Consider the following 25025-nt stretch of genomic DNA (forward strand, 5'->3'; position numbering starts at 1 on the left):
TCCCTGGGGAAGACTATTGCTCCCGTTCTCAGCTTTCCTTGTTTGCCTGAAGTTCTTTGCCTGTGTCTGAGGCCTCGTGGGCTCCCCTCATCCACTTTAACGTGGCTGTTGTTGTTGTCCTGTTTCAGGGTGAATAGACAGCAATATTGGAGAGGCTTCTGACATTCCTAGGAGACACAATCTCATAGCAAACTCCCTGATCTTCTGGCTCTTCAAATCTTTCTGTCCCCTCTTGGCAAATGATCCCTGAGCTGTAGGTCTCTGTCTGTTGCAAAGAGAAGTTTTCAAGATGGGGTTATTTATCTTTTATTTTTAATTAAAAAAAATAAAAGGCAGCACTCATAAATCGGGGTGGTGTCCTTTTCCAGGACTATCCTATTTCTTCGGATCCTGGTAACCTGGGAAGTTCGAGGCCACACTGGGCAAATTAGTGAGACTGTCTTAAAGTATAAAAATTTAAAAATTCACAAGGTTTGTCTCCCAGAAGTACAAAAAATTAATTAACTATCCAATTAAATAAGGAAGTTGGAGCAGAGGACACAGCTCAGTGGTCAAGTTCCTAACATACGGAACTCCCTAGACTTGGTCCTTGGTACTACAAGAGACAAATGCGGAAAGGCAGATGTAGATAGATGAGAACAAATTATTCTGTCTCAGAACTTAAGGAAAGAAAGATTGATTTTGGCTCGCAGTTTCAAATGCTTCTTTCCATCATGGTGGGGTAGGTACAGCTGTGGAAACCAGGACCAGGCTGTGGTACTCAAAGTCACTTTCTTCAACTACATCCAGTTCCTAAAACTCCCCAGCCCCCCAAAATAACACTTCCTGCTTGGGACTAAGCATTAGAAACGTGTGTGTGTGTGTGTGTGTGTGTGTGTGTGTGTGTGTACATGTGTGTGTACCTGTGCTTCCTATGATCTAAACCACTACAGAATTTGAACCTCATCCACATCCACTTCAGCTGATGGACCAATGATGCAGATGCTGCTTGGGGGAAGACTGAATGGACTCAGAGGGGTTTGAATGGTCACTGGGCTTTGAGATCTGGGAGGAGCCATGTTCTATGAAAAGCCAAGCTCCCATTGTACATCCTTTAACCAGCCAGCCTCCTCTGCACCTGCAGAGTTGGTCTCTGTGCCAGGTCCCATGGTTGGCTCTTGCCTAGTTTGTCAATCCTTTGACTCACTAAAAGGCTTGGCAAAAGTGAGGGTGACCCCAGAGGGACTCAGAGATTGTTCATTCTGAGGGTTCTCACTTCCTGGCATGAGACCAACCCTTTGTCTTCCTGGTTACCCCTGTCTCCCCAGTGCCCAACTTCAGCTCATAGCCCTAGCTGGGAGGCTCTGGTAGAATCTTGCCTGCTTTCATGGATAAGTCATGAATGAAATTTCCATGTACTACTGTCTGGCTATAGTCTTTCCATTGTCTTTCCGCCATCTCCCAAGTGCTGGGGCTACAGGCCTGTACCATCACACTTTTAATAGCCCATTTCCCAGCACCTGTCCTGTTTCTCTCCATCTGAACAAGGCTTTCTGAACTGTGCTGATCCTTCTACCAAAGCCAAGGGAGCTGAGACTCACAGGTAGGGACAATTCCCAAGTGAGCAGCAGGTCCAGATCAGCAGCAGGTCCAGATCGAGAGGCTCATCACGTCCCAGTCTCACCCAACCCGTGTGCCTACAATGTGCACAAAGTCTGCAGTCATGTTGCCCGCCTGTCTCCACGAGCCTTCAGGGAAGACATACATTCCTCTGTGCTTCTGTTTCTCACCCATAACCCAGGGATAATGTCACACTCCTCCCCTTTAGGAGCTGATAAATCATTACACAGAAAGTCCCTGCTGTATCCTGGGCTTTGTCTGCTTTGTCAGGCAGGGCAGGGTCTCCAACCTGGTACCAGCTCCCTGTGATGTTCTTTCTTGTCTAACGTTGGGGGTACGTGGTGCTGGATCTGCTTCTACTGTACTATGAGACACTGGGGACCGTCACCGCCCCCACGCTCTGTTTCGAATGTGTTAGATAAGATGGATAACTCTGGACATCAGCAGAGTGGATGCTGGGAGTTTTCAGAAATCTGGGGAAAGCTGGAGGGGTCTGAACACTTCATATCTCCAAAGTCCCAGGTGAGACTTGAGTTCAAGGACCTCAATCACATAGACTCTGCAGTCTCTCTCCAGCTCTGGCAGGAAAGAGCAGCGTAGGCAGACAGCCCCAGTGGTCTCTCCTGTCCCCATATTTGGCCTCTTCGCATCCTTTCCCGATTCTGAAACCTGTTATGACTACGTGGTTAGAAAGAGACCAAATAGCAGAGTAGAGGGGACCTAGACTGATGCCCTCCCAGCCCCCCTCCCCCACCTATTTCTGCTTGAGGCTTTCCTGGCATCCTCTGTAGTTCAGAGAAAGCCTTCTGTCATGGTGGGGGCAGCGGGGAGGGCAGGCTTACGAGAAACTCGGTGGATGTAATCCAAGCCAAGGAGGCAGCGGCAGGAGAAACCTAAGATGCTGTGGAAGGCCTCCCCACCTTATCTGCCCGGCTGGCGGCCGCTGCCTGTGCAACGGACCATCTCATCCAAGCTGGTGGCAATCACGAGGATTTAGCAGAGGAGAAGAAAACTCCTCCTGCCCACAAACGTATCCCCAAGCCAGGCAGCGTCCTTGAAGTACCACCCCAGCATACTGGCCTCCGCTCGCTCAGCACGCAGGCCTCAGGGCACAAGGTGAAGCTTCAAATCCCAGCCCCGCCCCCGCTCCAGGGTGTGCTCTGCGCCCCCACACGTCCAGCCTACTCAAGGTCTCGCCACTTGTCAGTCTGCTCTTGCCGGTTTTTATTTGGGGTCATTCCCAAAGGCCACTTGTCGAGAAAACAGGGCCCAGGACACAATGGTGGCATAGTGACCAGCCACCCAGGCCCTGGCTAATCGCAGAAACACCTGGAGGAAGAAACCAGAAACTAAATCCCTGTGATTAGGGCTTGAGGCTTCTGGTGGTCCTCACTAATCTCTTTCAGGTGGAAGGCCCAGCAGGGGCCCACTGCTTCTCCAGGCCCAGAGACCCAGCCTGGGGCCATTGGTTGAAACTTGTCGTCGAGCCCTGAGCTTTGCAAGGCTGGCCCGGGTGTCTGCCTCAGCAGGTGCCTTGCCAGGGCTGGGGCCACAGAGACAAGTAGATTTGTATAGGACACCCTATGAAAGAGATCAGATATTTAACAACTTAGTCCCCTTCCACAGAGACTTATTTTCACCCCTGTCCACTCAAGGACCAAGTCAGAGTGCATAGATAACTCAAAAAGAGAAGTTAAAAAAAAAAAAAAAAACCACCTTAAGTGGATCAGCAGGTGACTCAGTTGGTCACCAAAGTCACCAAACCTTGAAGATCTGAGTTCAGTCCCATGAACCCACAGAGTGAAATGGGAGGAGACTCTGCACATGGACTATGATATGACCTCTTTGCTTCCCCCAAATAACTGTGAAAGAGTTTAGGGGAGAAAAAAATATATTAGTATATATCTGCAATCTCAGCTCCAGGGAGTCTGAGGCAGGAGGTTTGTCTGAGTTTGAGGCCAGCCTGGGCCATGTAAGAAGTTTCAGGTCAGCCATAGCCTATGGAGTGAATTCCTATCTCAAAAATCAAAAAGAAAAACTAAATAAAAAGCAAATTACTCCAAATAAACAAGGTGCATGTGTGTATGTGTGTGCATGTGTGTGTGTGTGTGTGTGTGCATGTATGTGTGTGTTATTTATTGCTCTATAGGTTATTTATTGCATCTATAGTTCTAGGTGATATGTAAATGTCTTTTTCCTCTTGTAGAATTATGCACACATGTTTGGACGCCTGTGATCTACACGGCATAGATGTGTGTGTGCTGTTCACTGCTCTGCACCACGCACGGAAGGGCTCTGTAAGGCTACTGTGCTATTCTGCTCTGTGCAGGACCTGATCCAGTCCACACGCCCTGAGCAAGATGGCGTCTCCCAGCTTCCCGTGCCCTTCTTCATGGTCCCTTAGATCTGTTTCCAGTCTGGCCACCTTTTGCATTCATTCGTGTCCTGGTTGACCAGTGGCTTTCAGCCTGCAATTTCCAACTCCTTCAGGACTCGAATGACCCTTTAACAGGGTCATATACAAGCCAGATCTGCAGGTTGCATGTGGGCAGAATCAATAGAGGGCCCAAAAATATTAAAAAGTAAAGAGTTGCATCTGTACCGAGCACAAACGAATCCATCCCTTGTCATTCCCTAAGTAATGTGGCATGGAAGTATCTAATGGTCATCTGGAGGTGATTTGAAGCATGGGGCGGATTTGCATAGATCATGGGATTAGTGGTTTGGATTGTGAACTTGATTAAATTAAATAAAAAAATAATAATGAGACACACCTTTGGCTGTGTCTGTGAGGGTCCCCCCCCCCCCAGAGCGGCTGGGCGCTTGCATAGCACGTGTGAAGCCCAGGCTCAGTCCTCAGTACCATGGAAACTGGGTGTGCTGGCACACACCTAGAGTCCCAGCATTTGAGAGGTGGAGGCAGGGGGAGCAGAAGTTCAAGGTCATCCTCAAGTACAAAGCAAGTTCAAGGTCAGCCTGGATCTCATGAGATCCAGTCTCAAAAAACAAACGAACAAACAAAAACCAGAGAGGAGTAGACAGGAAAGAACCAGAAGTATGAGTGTGAGTGCGCCCCGATTTAGTCTTCTGTGATGTGAGGAAGGGGCCTCACATGTGTCCCCACAACTTTCCCACCCTGTGATCCATCCTCAAATCTCGAGCCTCGATCAATCCTTCCCTAAATGTATCTTGATAAGTATTTGGTCACAGGAATAGCAAAAGTAGCTAATGCTGGTCCTTGCAAGGTCTGTTTGCCTCCGCCTCCTGAGTGATGGGATGAGAGGTGTGTGATACCATGTACGGCATAACACACACACACACACACACACACACCTGCAAGGAGCTGAGGACAATATCCGAGGCAGTCAGCTCTGTGGGCCGTTGATTTGGCAGTGCCACACTTTGCCTAACAATCTGCCACCTTGAAATTGCTCATGTGTTAAATAGGGGTTCTTGTGTTGTTTGAAAAATACAAAAACCAAAACCCAAAAGGAACACCTGGTTCTGTCTTCTGGGGTCACAGGGCATTATTTCTCTGGCAGCCCCATCTCAGGTGTTTTTTGGGAAAGTCCATTTATCCCTGCCTCCAGGGCACATGGAAGTCAGTTCAAGTTCCCAGCCGGCACACTCACACACCTGGCTGTGCAGGTGCACACTCACACACCTGGCTGTGCAGGTGCACACTCACACACCTGGCTGTGCAGGTGCACACTCACACACCTGGCTGTGCAGGTGCGCATTCACAGTCACTTGTGCAGGCACAGAGTCAACATCTTGATTTTTTTGTTGTTGTTGTTGTTGTTGTTTTAAATTTTTAGAATCTCACTGTGTAGCCCTGGCTGACCTGGAATTCCATATGTAAACCAGGCTGGCCTTGAACTAACAAGAGTAAGTGAAGGGGTTCTGTAAATCGGGGAAGATAAGGCAGGGAAAGCTCAACATGCTGAGGTGAAGGAAGAGCTTAGCAGAGATCTACCTGCCCCTGCCTACTGAGTGCTGGCATTAAAGACAGGCACCACCATGCCCAGTTCCATGCTGATCTTGAACACACACACACACACACCTGCTCACACAGCTGAACATATACACCTGCTTGTGAATCCTCATGCTTGGACACTTGTCTGGGCATGTGTATACATACTACACTATGCACGTGTGTAACAGCCATTTGATCCAATGAGAATGACCCTATCCTGTACATACTGAACCATCCATCCACCCCACATACTCATGCACATATTCATGGGCACATTTACTTACACACACACACACACATACCCATACATGCAAACAACCTCTCCTCATACATGCACACACAATGCAAGTCTACATGGAAAAGACACATGCAAAGCACATTTATAGACTTCCTAGTGAGAAATAAAATGTAACAGATGCTGGGGTGCTGGGCTTGGGCCCTGACTTCTGTCACTCAATTTTCTACCTTGGGTAGAAAATTACCCCAATTATCTCTGCTTCCACTTCCTTGCCAATGAAAGGCACCATTGTACCACCCAGGCAAGGATTGCCAGCACAGCACACGGTAAGTACATAGTAAGTGCTCAGTAAACGTCACCGATTAGTGGTGCTACTGTTCATTGACCAAACCCTCATGGCCCATGGATCTGTGGCGTTTCTTTTCAAATTCGCAATTACTGTATTTCCTCAACCGTCTGGGAGGTGGGTGTTTCTCATTTTACGGAGCAAAATGATGGCATTTTCAGGGAACCTGCCTTTCCCCCAGGTGCAGGAAACCCAGGTGGCCCATGGGACAGAGTGCCTCTGACTTCCAAGAGGCGGAGGAGCTGGGGCCCTGACCGAACGTCTTCTGGCCCTCCTGACAAAGCCTCGCTGCTCCTCAGCGATTTCACCCTCCGCCGAATCAGGAACAGTCTCTGCATTGTTTCCCTGCAAGCCCAATCGACTCCCTTTACATTTTTACCCCTAAATTGAATCTACTGCCAGTAATCTAATTTACATTTGAAGGCACACACAATGCCAACACGACCAAATGCCAATAAAATTTCTAGTAAAACCCATAAATGGCTCAGTCCTTGTGTTTATGGAAATCTTAGCTTACTCCTGCCCCAAGAACCTTGCAGCCCAGAGTCCCAAATCATTCCCAGATGACGATGAGACACACTCATGCCCCTGGCAATGATGGGACAAAGCCTTTCTTGGGGTCTGTGAGGAGACCCCATGGCAATGCACCAGCCAGTAGAAGGAGGTTGGTGGGACGGCTTCAAGACAGGTGCATATACACCTGTGCCTTGCCCCATTCTGTTCCATTCCCTTGCCTCTGACCACTCCAGGAAGCAATGGTTATTTCTGCTTCTGGTCCACTGGAAGAGAGGGATGACTCCTGGTCCCAGGGAATCCTGCTGTGCCGAGCACGTCACAGCGTCATGGAAATACAGAGAGATGGCTCAGCCAAGGTTATGCAAGCAGAAGGTCATCTTCACTACTCACTTAACAAGCTGGCTCCTGGGACACATGTGGGAAACCCCAGTCCTGGGAGGCAGAGTCAGGTAGGTCTCTGGAACTTACTGGCTAGCTAGCCTAGCCTACCTAATCAATGAGAGACAGGAAAGCCTTTGCCTCAAAAACCAAGGTGAGTGCTGCCTGAAAAATGAGATTCAAGATGACTCCACCTACATGGTGACCACCCTTTCCAACCCCACAAATTATGTGCAGGGTTCCATCATCACTGAAGAACAGACACAGGACACGAACTCTGGTTGTTTAGAGACAGAATCTACAACCTTGACCACCATGATGCTGTGCTCATGTCATTCTGATTGAAGGACATGTACTGTGACCCACAGAAGAAGGACCAGGTTCTTTTTATAATTATCACTAAGGTTTTTGAACCCCCCAGGGGTAATCCCAGAGAGGAAATCACTATGTCCGAGTCGCATGCCTTCAGGATCATAGGCCCAGCTTACTGCTCTGGAGCCTAGCAGAGTAAAGAATAGAGTTAATCACCCTCTAAGGTTTATTATATCAGCACTGATTGCTGCTGGGTTCCAATCTGAATGAACTGATAGACTTGTCACTCTTCTTTTGGTCAGTTTCCACTGCTCATCCTGCCTTTATTGTATCGCCGTATTCAAATGTTCATGTGTGAAGGGTTTGCTGTGCAAGCTGAGCTTGATCCCCAACTGTGGTGGTTTAAATAAAAAAGGCCTCACGTAAGCTCGTGTGTTTGAATGCTGGATCATCTGGGAATGGAACTATTTGAGAAGGATTGGGAGGTGTGGCTTATTAGAGTAGGCCTTGTTGGAGGAATTGTGTTAAAAGTGAGCAGGGAGGGTATTGGGATTTCAAAGGGTCATGCTAGGCTCAGGTCTTTCTCTTGGCTTGTGGATCAGGATGTAGCTCTCAGCTACTGCTCCAGCACCATGCATACCACCATGATGTTAACAGACTAAACCCCTGAAACTGTAAGCCAGTCCCATTTAAATGCTTTCTTTTATAAGAATTACCTTGGCCATGTTGTCTCTTCACAGCAACAAAACAGTGACTAAGACACTAACACACATGTTAAAAAGCTGGACACAGTGACATGTTTGTCAGCCTAATAACTTAGTAAGTCCTAGGCCAGTGAGAGACCCTTTTACTAAACAGACAAACAAGGTGGATGGCCCTTGGCATCAAGATCACTGGTCTCCACGTACATATGAGCACACACACACACACACACACACACACACACACACACACACACAAATGTTCCTGCATGTATACTTTCACTGCATGTAAATAGAATTGTAAATTGTAAACCCAATACCTAGTACTAAGGGTTCTTGTTCTTGCTCGTCCCCTTCTGTGCCAGTATGCGGTGTCTGTGTCCCTGCTCCTGTTTGTTGATCTCTGATGCTCACACAGATCTAGTGTTCACATCCTCCAGTGAGGCCGCCTGTACCCTAGACCATCAATGATGTGATGGACACCCTTTCAACTACCTCTCTCTGCTGGGCGTGTGAAGGGTAAGGCTGCTGGGTCACAGGAAGTTAATGTTACTGAGTCAGATGAAGCTCCAGGAACAGGCTGCAGTCCAGACATGAAGGGCCAGCGTCCCCACATCCATACCAAGGCCTTGCTCTTCCTTGCCCTCTGATTCGAGCTGACATGACAGGTATAAAGTGACATCCTGTGGTTGATTGAATACATGATTATCTAGCTTTTAATAGGTGCCATCTCACCACGTGCCCGTGAAGTTGGTGTCTTTCTACTGTACTAAGTTGTGTCAAGCTTGGTTCATTCAGTTCCCTTATCTGAGGACTGACCCAAGGCCCTTGTGCATGCTGAGCAGAGCTCTGTTAGGTCTCAAGCTCAGGACAAATGCCTGAGCTGCCTATCAAAGAAGGCCTGGCTGCCAGGTTCTCCCAGCATCCTTCAGTCTCTACCTGGTACAGGGTATGTCTGGCATACCCTGCTCTCTACCCTGAACTCTCCAGCCCAAGGACTGGGCTGTTCTTCCTCCAGAGACTCTGCCCTGTATAATCGAGACATTGGTTACCAGGACCTTTTGTATCTTTGACCTCCAGGAGTGAGTGTTTTCTATGCTTTTATGGCTGTGAACCACTTGTGTGACAAGTGCCTGCAAAGGACAGACAAGGGTGTTGGATCCACTGGAACTGAAGTTAGACGCAGTTGTGAGTCACCAGGTAGGTGACAAGGTGGGTGTTGGGAATCAAATCTAGGTTCTCGTAAAGAGTAATGTGTGCTCTTTATTACAGAGTCATTGCTCCAGCCCCTGCTGAGAGTATTTAGATGAAGGATTTCTGTCTGGCAATTCAGTAAAGCTTCGTTGGTTTTTCTTATTGGACATCATGCCTATTTTATATGTGGGCACTTCCTTCTCCTCCTCCTCCTCCTCCTTCTCCTCCTCCTCCTCCTCCTCCTTCTCCTCCTCCTCCTCCTCCTCCTTCTCCTCCTCCTCCCCCTTCTCCTTCTTCTCCTCCTCCTCCTCCTCCTCCTCCTCCTCCTTCTTCATCCTCTTCCTTCTCTTCCTTTCTCTTTTGAGGTAGGATCTCTTTTTGTAGGTCAGGCAGACTTCAAATTTATGGCAGTCCCCCTTCTTCAGAATCCTGAGTAGTAAGGTCATAGGCATAAGGTTATCCAACACATCCAAAATGCCAATTAATTTATGCGCCCCCCCCCCCACACACAGGTATTTGTAAGCTGGTATATCATTTACAATCTCAGTTGTGATTGGGAAGCCTGTCTACAGCAGACTTAAAGTGCTAAGCTCCTGGTTCTCGGGTGAGGGAGAATGAGGGTTCCAGCCCAGCCCCAACCTTAGGTCTCATCCCTAAGGTATTTTAGTCTCCTTTCTGTTGATGTGAGCATACACCATGACCAAAAGCAACTTAGAGGAGTAAAGAGCTTAACTGTCTTATACTTCCAGGTCATAGTTCACCATTGAAGGAGGTTGGGGCAAGAACTGAAACAGAAACCACGAGAGAATGAGTGCTGTTTGCTGCCTCGACCAGCTTGTGGATAGCTTGCTTTTTCATATAGCCCATGTCCCCCTGATGGAGGACAACATTTCCATCCACAGTGGGCTGGGTCTTCCTACATCAGTTAACAACCAATGCAATTCCCCACAGATGTGCCTAAGACAACTCCTCAGTCGAAACTCCCTTTTGTAATGACTCAAGTCTGTGTTATGTTGAGAGTTAAAGCCAGCTAGGGCATCAGGTAAGCTGGACCTAGACGTGCTGCGGGTTGTCCTAAACTCTGAAGATTCTCTTTGTCACTGAGCTGGACTAGGTCATACTCTCCATTCTGTGTTTTTCCCCAGGGTGGTGAGACCCTCTCCTCTCCCCTTCCCACCAGAGATACAAAACATCAGATGCCCCTAGAGATGGGATTGCTGGGTCTAGGGGCAAGTCCAGGAGCCTCATGACACTCAGTGACAGGTGTAAGATGATGTCATTATACAACAAGGCAGGTCGAACCTACCATTGGATGAGAAGGAAGGGTAGGCAGGGAAAAGTCTAAGAAGGAGAGAGGAGGGGGAGGAGAAATGGGAGATTCAAGATGGAAGACATGGATGACTCATCTCCTCTGTGTGTCTCTGAGTAGCCATGGGTAGGCATGTATACTTTCTAGGGATGAATTTCTATAAGTCAATTTATCTTATCTAAGTGGGTGATTTATATCTTTGTCAACTGGTTCTAAGCTTATTGTGTGGAGGGACTGTGGATTGAGATTTTAACATATAAACCTGTTTGATAAGTTACTGATTGTTGAGTTGTGATTTTACCAGGCTGTGGAGGACAGTGTATGAAAGCAATAGCTAAGAGACATTGTTGCCTGTGCAGCTCCCAAGAGTGAGACCATGGGAACGATAGCAACAGAAATCTTTTTTATTTTTACTGCAACAGGTTAGCAGCAAGGCTTTCTGTTCCTTGGTATATCTGTTTGCTGGAGATGTTTACAGCATGAATCAAAAATGATTGTATATTGAGCAGGAATCATTTAACTGGATCACAAGATGAACTCCAGTGTGCTCTGATGTCCCAGGCCCGCTGTGCTGGGAGCTAGATGCTCAAAGAAAGCCTATGGGACAGTCTGTTCTAGAACAGGAAGACTTGTTCCATGTCTTAGAAAGCATTAGACAGGACTCCAATGCCCCCTGGCTTCAGAGTCAGTGCAATGGCCGCTCAAGGACAACAGACAGCAGAGTAGACAGAGCATCGGCAGATCTGAGGCTGCCCAGTAATGTAGGGGGTGGGGATAGAAAGGAGCAAGACCTCTGGCTGGAGTGGGGAAAGGGTCCAGCTTGTACATACCTATACATGCACATTCACACACCTATAGCCGACACACAAGTGCATAAGCATACACACATAAACACATATATGCAGAAAGATGCACAGTCATGCAAACAAGTACTTTTACATACATTATACATAAATCCTCAAATTTTCACAGCTATGTGTACATGGACATGTAGTTAAAATACATGTACACACATGAATAAACCTAGAGGTGTACACGTGCACACCTAAAATATACAAATGCTTGCACATAGTTAGGCCCACATGCACACTCACTGTATCTACCGTGAGGGCTGTGGCTGTCCTTGAAACAGGTATAATGTCATCAAATTTGAGTTCTAGTGTGCCTCCTCTAGCTGCTTCTCAGCTGCTTCAGCTGAAAAACAGAGGCCGCATTTTCTCATAATGGATGAGAAATTCTCCCAAAACGGTAAAGCCAGAGTTTGCAAAAGCCCATGTCCTGGTCAGGAATACAAGATGGCACTTGTCAACGTAGACCCAGACACTCTATTGGCACGGAGTAGTGGAACTGTGTGTGTCTCTGTGTGTGTGTGCACACGTGTGTAAAACCAGGGCCAAAAAGTGATAAGGAAAATATCCCAGGCACTGTATATACTTGCGGTCAAGCTGGATTTCAATCTGTCTGTCTCTCTAAAGTCATTGTAGGCAGCTGTTTAATGCCGAAAGGATCCTGAAATGCTTAAGAGCCACATTGAGGGAACACGTTCCCAGGTCCCTGGGGTCCTCTGTTCTGCCCGCTAGCGGGCACTTCCAACTGACCACAATAGCCTTTGTCAATGGAGGGGAGTTGGTGTGGCCACTAGTGCTTGGCTGGTGTCTCTACTTCACTTTGTCCTTTCTGTTTCTACCGAAGGATCTTGGGACTGTGGGAGTAGAGACTGTGGTGGGCACTTGCCTTATTCCTGCCTAGCTCTAGACTGGGCATGTAATGATAGCCCTTGGGTAACATATGAAGAACCCCAATCCCAGCACTAGAGAAGAGGGGCCCCACAAATGCAGAACAACGCAGTTCTGGGAGGAGAAGGTAGGGCTCTCCTTGAAGCTAGCACGTGAGCGCCATTTGACAGCTAAGAAACACTAGCTGCTTTAGAGGATCACTGTGGAACACAGCCAATGAGGTGACCTTCTGGTCCCCAGCAGCAGAGAATGAAAAAAGCCTGTTTCATGGCTGGAAAAGCCATACAGCAGGGAAGGGCTGAGGCAGAGTCTCAGCATGACCTCTCCGTTGGCTGGTCACCCTCAGTAAAATCACAGTCTTTCTAGCCTTCAGTCTCTCCTTCCATAAAATGGAGATGACCACATCTACCTCAGAACCACTATAAGGCTTGCAGACGATGGCAAAGGTCAGACACAACATAGATGCTCAATAAAACAGCTGATGACTTTGGGACATCTTTCATCAAGGCTGGGTATCTTCCCAGGCCCCAGGAAAACTCCAGACTGCCTGCAGGGGGAAAGGGGGACCCACACCTCCTCTATATCCTGCACTGGGGGCTTTGCTTACCTTTCTGAAAATTAAATTAAAACTCAACAGTAGTACTATTGTAGCCTTAATATCCACTGCTGACAGGATGGAATTAGCTACTTTTTTTTTTTCTTTCTTGCTCTAATTTTCATTCTTCCCCAAGGGGGTGTGAACCGTTGTCTAATCTGTCCTGAGAGCATTCAGCCACTCTTAAGTAGGAGAGAAGGGTGGTGTTGGCCCCGGTGAGGACCAAGGAGGGTACAGTGACATTGGGTGGAAGGGGCCTTGTGTTGATCTTCATTGTGGGCCAAGTTGGCCAACAGGGCTCCGGAGCACAGAGAATCATCGCGGGATTATCGCTAAGCCCCGGATCGCTGTACTCATTACAGGTAACCGGAGCCCGGCTGGCCGGAGTTGCAGCTCTAAGCTCCACTAAGACGGGACGCGCTCGGGAAGAATACGCCGTGTGTAATTTAATAAGCCTGGAAAGCAGCCTGCATTCTTTTTTTGTCTTTGGCCCAAAAGAGAGGTAATTCCTGACGCAGCCACAGCGGTGGGACGTGCCCGCTGGAGACGAAGGCCAAGGCTGGGTGGACAAGAGAGGCCTGTGGATGTGGAGGCTGGCTGGAGGCTGGATTAGCTTACACCTCTCTGTACCCCCATCAAGGCCTCCGAGAGTCCTTCAGGCCCCTTCATAAACTCCGCGTGCACGAGGAAAGTGAAGCCTTGCATTCCACAGGTTTTAGCTCTACGCTGCCCCCTTCAGGTCACCTCTATAAAGCATCCCATCGCCTACCTCTGGTGACCACATTGTGCCAAGTCCCTTCCCATGGAAGCCACCCTCTGCAGGATGTTCCCCACGTCTGCAGTTTGCTCCGCCTGGCTTCCTCACCCAATTTCATTCTCCACCCTTCTGCACTGCAAATGTTCCCGACCCCTGCTCAGCCTAGTTCACCTGTGATCACGCCTGTCCTTCGCCAAGTTCACTGGTGGGTATCCTGTGCTCCAGCCGGTCTGGGACTCTACCCGCACCCACGCACCAGGATGTCCCAGCCCAGAGACGATTTTAGATCACACCGAGAGACTTAGAATTCACAGAGCAGTTGATTCTACCATTTGGGGAGGGGAGCGGGTGTTAGGCGCTTGGGATCTGAGCCTCATTCACTCAAGTGGCTACTACTCTGGGTAGAGAGCCAAACTCTGAATCCAGGCCGTGCCCTTAAGCCCACGATGGCTGGCGGAGCTGTACCCTTCTTTCCCATGTGTGACCTTCTTTAGGGTTAGAACCTAAAAGGTTCAATTAAGGTCGAATGGCGTCATGGAGCTAACTCAATGGGACTGATGTTCTTAGAAGGAGCTAGGGCACAGATACACAGAAGGATGTGGATGTGAGGACAGACAGACAGGGAAGCACCGTCTACAGGCCTTGAATTAAGAGAGAGCCAATCCTACCAGCCCTGTGATCTTTGACTTACAGCCTCCAGCTCCCCAAGCAAGTGATTTCTGATGACGCTTCAGGCTAAAGTTGCCGTGCGAACCTGCAGAGGTCAAATCGCTGGCACTCGTAACATTCTGATCCTGATATTTTCAGCATTCTTCAAAATGTTTTGAGTGCACGAGTTAGGCAGAATCCTGCAAACCAGCAGCACAGTCCCCAAGGCTGTTCTGCTCGCGTTCTTATCCCTAGAGGGAGGGCGTCCCTCTGCTCTGAGTGCAAGGTACCAAGTAAACAGTAGGTACTATCTAAAAGCCGTCTTCCCACCGTGGGTCTAGCCCAGTGGATGCTGGTGCACTTGGGTGGTCCTGAGGACCAAAGACAGTTCTCTGGCGTATCCTGACAGATACAAAGCAGTGGTGAAAGAGGTCGTGACTCACTCACCACATCCTTCCCTCCAGCATCTGTTGAATGAGTGTACACTCTGGCCTGGAATTCCACCGGGCTTGTGGGTTGGGAGGTCACAGGCTGCAGCCATAGGGTTGCCCAAGAGCTCTCCTGATCCGATCCACACGGGGGCAGCCTGGCCAACCTAGGCTATTCCTTTGGGGTACCTGGAACATGGGAGTAAGTGGTGTGTGTGTATGTGTGTGTGTGTATGTGTGTGTGTATGTGTGTGTAAGGTCTACGTTGAGCCTCATCCAAGAGAAGTAGACAGAACTGGGGAGGCGTCTGTGATCTGTAAGGAGAAGAGAGAAGAGAGCAGTCACAAAGAAGGGGGAAGCCTGCTCAAAGAATCAGGAGAGGCCTCAAAGAATAGTCTCCCTTTCTAGTTAGCCTGGAGGGGGAGTGAGGCCTGACCATGAACTTGGCACTACTTCATCAGCCTTCTGTCCCTACAGTGCTCCCCTTGCCTTGTGGGGGACTTGGGCTTGCCTAGCTTTATGACCTTGGCCAAGTCTCCTCCCCTCTGAACCTCCAAAAGAGGCAGGAAAGCCAATGCTGCTGGCATAAACTGGGCCTGTGGGTTGATGAGCTTTGTAGAAGGTCATACAGGGACATTCAAGGCACACGGGATAGACAACCCACTCGGCAGGGGAAGTAACCAAGGGGTCAGCCGTGGACAGGCTCTAGATAGAGGAGACACACATCTTCCTTAAATGGCCAGCCTGCTAAGACCCTGTCAGCGCACAGCCCGAGCTCAGCCATGCTGGGGTCCCCCATATGTGTATCTTTATAAATACGGGATGCACAAGGTGCCCCTTTGCCGGTACCCACTATGGTACTCGAGATGGACAAGGACACTCTGGCCTCAAGCTGTTGAATTAGGGAGCTTCTGGTAGGGTTGTCTTGGTAACCAAATCTGAGAGGGGTTGTAATACTAATGCCTTCTGCAGCAGTGTGTCCTGGGTAGACCTGGCCAGTGCAGCCCCCCCCGCCCCCCCCCCCCCCCGCGTTCGAGTCACAGAAGGCTCCCAACCACATTAGCTTTGCAAACTTCAGTAGGATGACTCACCAGTAGGGACCCGCCCAATGAGGTCAGCTTGTTTCTCAGGAGAGACCGTCCCCCCAGCACACCTCAAGGCACGAAAGGGTGACAGTGAGGGACTGTGGCCCAGACTAGCAGTGTCCAGCTGAGACCGGCATGAGTGAGCTAGAGATGTGAACCAACAGCATTTGTTCAAGGATCTGCTCATCAAATGGGTGGCACACCTGTCCCAGGGCACAGCCCCAGAGGGTCACAGTCCAGAGAGATCACTCTATGGGCACGAGTGTCACAGTGTACGTCACCAGTGCCATTGGGACACCTGGGAGCAGATGGGTGGCATCCTGAAGTAGTTGCATGTCTGGTGAGTCAAGGGCAGAGTGGTCAGCCAGTTTACACGGCCAGAGGCCAAGGGAGGGTGCTTAAGGATCCTCTCGGGAGGGCTCCAATTAGCCTGAGAATCAGAAGCCACATGTCAGGGCACAGACAGGAGGAAGGACAAGAGACCCAGTCGCTACTCTTGAATGGAAGTGGGAGGAGAAGGAGATGGGCTAGAGAGAATGTCACAGGCTGTCTGAGCTGCACCAGTGAGAACCCCTGGCTCCCAAAACAGGATGGAAGGAAAGCGAGTCAGGAAGTCTCCTCATTGCTGGGAGAAAACTTCTGCAAGAGAACTTAAGGAAGGAAGGGTTTATTCTGGCTCACAGATTGAGGCTATAATGTATAAGGTGAGCATAGTGTGGCTGCAGGAACCCGTCACAGGTGTCTGTAGTCAGGGAGCAGAGAGATGGATGCTTCTGCTAATCTGACAGTCTTTGTATTTAGTTCACAGCCAGCCCATGGGTGCCTTTCTACTTTAATTAACCCAGGCAAGCAACCCTCATAGATGTGCCCAGAGCTATGTCTTCTAGTTGATTCTAGATCCTATTCGATTGATAATCAATATGAACCAAGGAAGATGGGGACTAGTGATTGAATCCAGGGATGGCCAGCCCATTTCCCTGCACTTCCACACTCTGCTTGAGACCACCTAAGGAAGTGCTTAGGAGACAAGGTTCTGCCTGTGCCTGTCCCCTAGCCCTGCCACACATGATTGCGGGTCATGTGAGGCAAGTTGCCGTACACTTGTTTTCCCCTGTGTGAAGTCTCACATGGTTAGCACATGTGTGTTTGCCATTTCAGTCTTGCCCAAAGGTACTGCTGTGTCTGCTGTTGGTGCCCTCGCTCAGGGAGGACAGGGACCAGGAAGAGCTGGAATGTGCTCATCACTGTGGTCCAAGCCACCTCCAGTGACACTCAGCCTTTGTCATCACGTCCTAGTCACGGCTGTGACCACTGGCTGCCTCCTGGACTAACCTTGGCTGCCTCAGTCCTAGACAGAGGCAACACCAGTGGATGCCAGGGGAGGGATAAGGTAGACTCCTGCCATGCGGTGGGTTCTGAGGGAAGAGCACTCCAGCGGAGGCTGGCATTTCTCCCATGTATTTGAATACCTAGTTCTCAGCTGTGGGGCTGTCGGGGTTGGGGGCACTGTGCACCTTTGGGGATTTGGGGCGTAGCTAGAGACTGTAGGCAATGAGGAGCAGGTCTGGTGGTTAGAGCTCTGCTATGCTTCTTGGCTTCTTGCTCCTCTGCTCCTTCACGTCCCAGTCGCCTTGTGAGGTGCCGCCTGTTCCTACTGCACTGTGCTCCCCTTGTGATTCTCACAGGGGTGGTGTGAGCTGTTTCCCAGTCCACAGCACCTCCCTTCCTTCCCCACCATGGGAGACTCTAACACTGTGAGTACAAACATATCCTTTCTTCTTTAACGTGCATGTGTGTGTGTGTGTGTGTGTGTGTGTATGTGTGTGTGTGTGTGTGTATGTGTGTGTGTGTGTGTGTGTATGTGTGTGTGTGTGTATGTGTGTGTGTGTGTGTGTGTGTGTGTGTATGTGTGTGTGTGTGTGTGTATGTGTGTGTGTGTGTGTGTGTGTATGTGTGTGTGTGTGTGTGTGTGTGTTCGAGCACCATGTAGCACATCCTGACTTCAAACTCCCTAAGCAGCTGAGGACATCCTTGAACTTCTCATCTTTCTTGCCTCCACCTCCCCAGTCCTAGGATCACAGGCTCATGACACCACCAGTCTGTGCATTTGCTGGGGACCAAATCCAAGGTTCTGTGTAAGCTGGGTGAGCCCTCTGTCAACTGAGCTACAGCCCAGCACTTCCTCTCTTAAGTCACCTCTGTCAAGTGTCTTGTCACAGTGATGAGGAAAATTCGGAGTATACTTGGTAACCCAAGGCTTGCCCATGCAGGCTGAGCCAGGCTGCCGGTTCATGGGGGGGTCTCTTTACCTAATGGGGTTCACTACTGTCTTTGACAGTCACGGCAACATCTCTTCCCCCTCTTCCTCCTCCTCTTAATTTTATTCTTCTTTGTAGAAATGGGGTCTCCTAAGAGTTCAGGTTGGTCTTGAACTCTACTAGTCTTCCTGCCTCTGGCTCCTAAAAAATGGGAATTTCAGCAGGTACTGTCAAACCTAGCAGAGGGCAGGCATGTTTTCACATACACTGAGAGCAGAGATCGAGCATCTTCTGTGTTGGTGTAGCTTCTGGACCAGGGGACGTGCTGGGCCCTCTTCTTCAAACAGTCTAGGCTGAGGACTAAGTGTCCTGGAGGAGGCTGCTCTTTGCTTAGGTTCTGAGGGCAGAGCCCACGCAGGGTGGGGGTGTTGCCTTCTATGGAGCAGGACAACCAAGAGCTAACAGGAAGCTTGGTGCTGGGAGGGAAGAGTGGAACAAGGCTGAGATCCGAGGGCTTAGCTGTCCTTCCGGGTCTGCACAAAGCCAGTCAGTAGTCATGGTAACCAAGGACACTAGTATGCTAGTTCACATAGGAGTAGGGCTGGAGGGGAGGGATGGGTGTCACCTAAACTCTCACCTGTAGGTAGGACCTTTTAAGGAGCTGGGGGCATTCCAGATTGACTGGTCACTATTTCCTCCAACCCCCACCCCACTTTGCCTCGACACCCTCTGGCTCCAGGCCTCCCCATTATGTTCTTCCACCCTATCACAATGCTGTTCCTTGTGGCCAAACTCAACAGCTGATACTCCCTTCTTTCCAAGACCAAGTTTCAAAGCCCTTAACTTGGCCTCTCCTCTCCTCCTTTCTGACCAGTGTGGCGCTCTGTCATGAGCCCTGGAAGTCACGGCCTGGCTTTGCCCCTTGCTCTCTGACCTCTGAGGAAAATGGATGGTGGTACAGTCCCTCTTTCTTGGGAAGACCCATTACCACCATGGTTTCAGCCTAGTGCTCAGCCTGTGAAATTGGCTTAGGAGTGACGTTGCCACCCTCCCTGAGGTCCCCCATCTCTCCCTGTTGCACGAAGCTTGACAGCCCTGATTGCTATGAGGACTTTTGCTAAGGGATTAACCATGGAGGCTTTTTGGTACTGTCCCCAACAGTCTTGAACATTCCAAGCACTCTGGCCTGAAGACGCTCGTCCATGGAAGCCCTTTCTCCCATGATAGACTGCACCCTAAAAGGGCATTTTTTGCTCCTTCTATGCTTGTCTCTGAGGCTGTGAGATGAGGGATTATTTGCTCCCAATTTACAAGTAAAAAAAAGGCCTCAGAAAGGTTACTTTCCATGTGCACAGTTCTGAGTTGACCACAAACTCCCAGAACTCCCAAACCTAAAATCCTTTTTCCTTTACACCTCTGTACAATCATGCATAGATGTATGCATGTGTGTGTTGTGGTATCATTATTTGTGATGGATTTATATGCTATTTGTGGTATGTACATATATGTGTAGTATCTGTGGTGCTATGTGTGATATATACCATGTGTATCATATATAAGTGTGATATTACACATGTGTTATGTTGTGTGTATTGAGCACATCTGGCGTGTGTATGCATGTGTCATATATGTGTGTGAAATATTTAGTATAATATATATGTGAAATATATGTATGTATATGTGTGTGGCTTGCATGTATATGATGCATATGTATAATATAGGTGCTGGCAAGTGTATATATGTGTGTGCTATGTATGTGTGTAATGTTATATATGTGTGTATGATATGTGATGTATGTAGTGTCATATATGGTGTAAAGTACTTGGCATGGTATATGTGTGCTATATATATATATATCATATATATGTTTGTATATGCGTGTCACTTGCATGCATGTGATACATATGTATGATAGGTGCGTGCAAGTGTATATGTGTGTGCTATGTATGTGTGTGATGTTCTATATGTCTGTGTGATGTATGTGGCTTCATGTGTGTTCAGTATTGGTGAAAGCAGGTAAATAAGTGTACACCTGTGTGTGTATGGTGTGGTGTTGTGTGTGCATGCACACACTTGCATGTGCACTTTCACGCCTGCTGCTCAGTGCATTCCTGCTAGCGGTGACAGGGTCAGGGGAGAATTATGTGTGACTAATTAGGTTTTAAGTTGCCAGAGAACAACTGGACATTGCAGTGTGCAGGAGAGAAAGCAAAGGCTGAGCTGGAATGGACTTAATCTCCTTCGCACTGGAAGGAAAGAAAGATTAATGAAATATCCCCAAATCCATCCTGTTAGTTTTTATTAAATCAGCAAATGAAATTTAACCTCCAATTCGGTTTCAATGTCCTTTCCTGCAGATTGGGTTTCAGCGGCCTGGGTGGAACGGACACCCGCCCTCTAGAATAGCACCGCCATAGGGAAATTGCATTATTGCCGTCTACCCAGGTTACCTGAGCACAAGCCACTTGGAAGACAACTAACCTCACAGAGCGGCACATACATTATCTCATATTTGTGACAGCCAGTGTTCTGAGGACGCTCGCTCCTTCTGTGAGTGGTCTTCAAACAAAAAAGAAGCAATAAAAAAAACAGAATATGAGGAATCGTCAATTCTTTTATCATTTATTCAGGAGGGACAGGATGAAATATGACGAGGACCTACGACAGCTTCATTTGTTGCTTGACTTTAAGAAAGGGTCTCGTGTATCTTAGGATGGCTCTGTACTTACAATATAGCTGAGGATGGCCTTGAACTTCTGATCCTCCTGCCTACCTCTCTCCACTGCCAAGATTACAGGGAATTTCCCTACCACACGAGTCCGTACAGTGCTGGGAGTCAAACCCAGGCCTTCATTCTCACTGGGTGAGCCTGCTACCAACTGAGATGTAAGCCCAGCCCTACAGCAAGCTTGCATATGCTTCTCACGAACCAGGGCCTGGCTTTCCCCCTTTCTGTGGCTTCACACCCATCAAGGGAGCGACGCATAGCTTACATGTAAGAGGGAACCTCGTATGCGCTATAAAATCAAGTTCACCTGCACTTGTTTCCTGGAAATGTTTCTGTCACTGTGCTATTCACCAGACCAAGGGTCCCAAGCTGCACAGCCCTGGGGGCTGAGTCACCTCATGGCCTTGAAAGTCCTAAACAACATGGGCTGATGACGGTCATGTGGGTCCAAAACCACAGCTCGCCGTCTGTGTCTCATCTCACTGGCCTTCCCAGCAACCCTATGAGAGGTGGAGAGTAGGCCCGGAGCTGGTCGGGAATCAGAGAGCAAGCGGTGGAGCTTAAACTCAGCCCAGCTCCAGATACAGAGTCCAGGGCACGTCGGTCCTCTACAGCGCCTTCAGAGCCAGACTACCAAATACCTCTCTATGGCCTCTGTCCCCGTGGCATGGAGGTAAGGCGAGGATGGAGAGGTGGCGGGAGAAGAATATTTTCAGGTCCTGTTCAAAGATGGTTTTCCATGAGTTTACAGGAAAAAGCCTGTTTTCTGTTACTGAATCCAAGGAAAAAGTACAAGTCTTTGTCAGTAAGAAGCAGTGGTTTGGAAACTGTCTTTGATTGCTGCGGGACCGACACAGACATGTCTCTCTGGGCCTGCAGAGTGGAGGTGGGGGCCTCCCTCCCCAAAGGCTGAGAGAACCTTCCAAACTTGGATCTCAGTATCCAGTGAGCTTCTGTGGGGGCAGCATAGCCCTTGCGGCGCGGGGCGGGGTGGGGGCAGGCAACGGGAAGCAATACGATGCTGCGTGTTTCTGCAGAGTTGGACCGTTGGCTTTTGGGGCGCGGGGAGATTAAGAAGAGGGTGCAGCCTATGTGGCTGTAACTTAAGGACTCTCCGCTCCAGGACCCAGCATCCCAGGCTTCTCCAAGGCGAGGGAATTAGCATGGCGAGCTCCTGGCTCCTTCAGAGGATCTAGCTTCTCAGAGGATCGAAGAGTAGTACTGAGAGTGAATCTTGCCTGGGAGGTAGGGACTGGTTTCTTTACTGGGCTATCGTCAAAGCTGAAAAGGAAGGTGGATACCAGCCCTCGGCACAGCTGGGCACACAATAAACGGTCAATAAAAGTGAACTCAGTTCAGCCACTTCTCAAGACCCTCACAACAGGTTCTCCATAACCCTTGGCTTAGACATTGAGCGGTGTCAGTGCCTTGCTCCAGGACCTCCCTAGAACGGCTCTCCAAAGGGCAAGGGGACAGATAATACCAGCACACAGGGGACCATGCAGATGTCATAGGGTCCACATTTTGGGTCCCATAAAAACGCTAGAGTTGCATAAAATATTCGAAGCGATGGCCAAGAGAGAGGCTCCTTTGCCAGGGTTCTCCTCTCCCAGCCTCTGGAATTGATTACCCTGAGTGGTTCAGAAACACAGCACTAAACGGTGCCAGGGTAGATGGACAAGCCGGGATTGGCTCATGTTTCCAAGTCAGCGGTGCCCCTCCCCCCCACACCCCGGAACAAAGTCTTCTCCAGTTTTTAGTAAACCTAAGTTGACAATCGTCAAAGGGAATCAAACAGCACAGAAACGAAGCCCCTAGAAGATGCCAGAGGAAGTCAGGATCCGTAGAAATCGACTAAGCCTCCCACCCACCCCCACTTGTACTTCAGAATGAGTATTTAAATCTCCCAGGAACAGGCACTGGGGGTCCGCACGATTTAACTTGTGGCAAGAATGCACTTAGGGAGGGCACTTGTGTTTATTCTGGGTCTTACCTCCCCACCGTCTTAATGTAATCCTCACAGCGTTAATGTGGCAGTGGGGGTGGGGGGTGGCTATTGGGAAGACACCAATTAGTAACACAGGCTGTTTGCCCCAAATCCCCACAATGGTGGGAGAGAAATCCTTCCCTGGAAGGAGATAATTATCTGAAGGGCTGCTGGGGTCTCTGTGGGCCAGAGCTGGGAAGTCAACTTGGACCACCAACAGTCCAATGGACTCTTAGGCTGTCCCAGCGTGTGGCCCTAATGCACCCCCGGAGTCCTCCAGCTAAGAGGGCGTTCCCACCTCCTCACTCATAATAACTCTTGCTGGGGACCTGCTTCACACAATGCCCCTTTATAGCACAGGATTGAGCCCTGAATAGAGCCAGGCAGCTTCCCAAACATCTGGGCACAGCTGGTTTCCTGGGACAACAACACAGCTTAGGGTCCTAGCTTCCCAGGTCACCCAATGCACAGTGTGACCAGATTCCCAAGTCCAAGTCTGACTAAAAATAGAAGGGGCCACACTACATCCTTGATGATCAACTGGCGTACATGTGTCAAGCCCAAGACCTGGCGATTTTTAATTCCACATGAAAGCCCTCCAACATCCCTGCGGCTCCAATATAATCACCCCACTCCTGTCGGGGGTGACCCTAGGAGACAGCAGTTAGTGTAGCCACCTATGGTTGGAGGACAGAGAAGCTGCATTATGTAATAGGGCACTGCATAGAGAGACACACTGGTTCTTCACATCCCCCCACAGCCCAGGTCTCTCCAGACTGATGGGGACACTGAAGCCTTGCCCATCCAGCTTTCAGTGACTCCAGAGGCCTCTCTTTCCTGGGCTTGGTGAACAAGCGTAGAAGGGACCTTTGAGCAGTGATTCTGCCATTGTTTGCTTTCCCAGAACAAGATGGAGTGTCATCACCTTTCATGAAGGTTCTTGTCACTGACCAGGAAGTAAAGGGTGGGTCTGGCAGAAACCTAACTGGCCAATGGAAATGGTTCCGGTCAGAACTGAAGCCCCAAATGGTCACTTGACATCTCTGGCTACCGTCCTCTTATGGGCCAGTCAGACATGAGGACTGTTCTTGGAGCGCCCAGGGTATGCTCTTGGCACACAGGAGACTGACTTCATGCATGAGTTTTTCTTACTTTACTTTGAGGCGATGCCTACAAGTGTTCTGGGAGAATCTGCATCAGGAAGCTCTGGGGATGCAGGTTCTTGCTCTGATGGAGTGGTAGGCCATCTTCCAAGGAGTCCTCTGATCTTGTGACAAATGCCCGTGTCCACAGCAGCATCTCAACAGTGAACCTCTTGGGGTAGTTGCACCTGATCCATTGCCTGCCATGAAGCTGCCATGAAGGTCTTGGGTAAGGGACTTTTCAGTCCCTGAAGAGAGGAGAGGGGATGGCAAAAAACACCAGTGCCAGGTGAGCCATGAGGCCATTGTCCACAACCACAGGAACATATGGAGGTTTGGTGGAGGCAGAGCTTCCTGGTATGCGATCAGCTTTGCTCTGTACTTGTGACAAGGCAGGTCACAGTTCTGGGCAGCGGGGCCTAGATCTCCCCTCATGAGACTCTGGTCAATGCCTCCAGCTTCTCCAAGCCCGTTTTCTCCCATGTGTGCTGGGTACCACGGCACCTGCCTCCCAGGCTCCTCAGAGGACTGCATGACCGGAACTGTGCTGTGAGGACAGTTGGATGGCCCATCACCAAACTCCATCTTCAAGCCACCTCAATGTCTTCACCCACCCTGATGTTCCTCTTCTATCTTTCCTCATTGGTCTTTTTCCCACTACCTGAACACACACTCACATGCACATCTACACACTCATCCCCATGCACTCACACATCCATATGCATGCACAGATGCACACCTAAGTGTGCATGCGCACATGTGCGCAAACGAGAGATCACACACACACACACACACACACACACACACACACACACACACACACACACACACCTTTCCCAGGTCAGAATGAAATTTTGGAGCAAAAGGGAATTCTGGGAAACGTGATGGAGCCCGGATCCTGCTGAGTCCCTTGGCTTTGGAATCTGCTCACCGAGCTGCTTGCCAGGAATGGAAAGCCACCCGAGGGTCAGCTGATCCTTTCTCCCCCTGCTCCGCTGTGAAATATCAGGGAGAGGGCAGAGGGGTGAGCCGTGTGAATGGATTCCGTCCTTTATGAAATACAAGAAGGAAAATACTCTAAACCCATAATCA

Source organism: Micromys minutus (assembly GCF_963924665.1).
Source record: "Micromys minutus genome assembly, chromosome: 1".
In the NCBI taxonomy this organism is placed as follows: domain Eukaryota; kingdom Metazoa; phylum Chordata; class Mammalia; order Rodentia; family Muridae; genus Micromys; species Micromys minutus.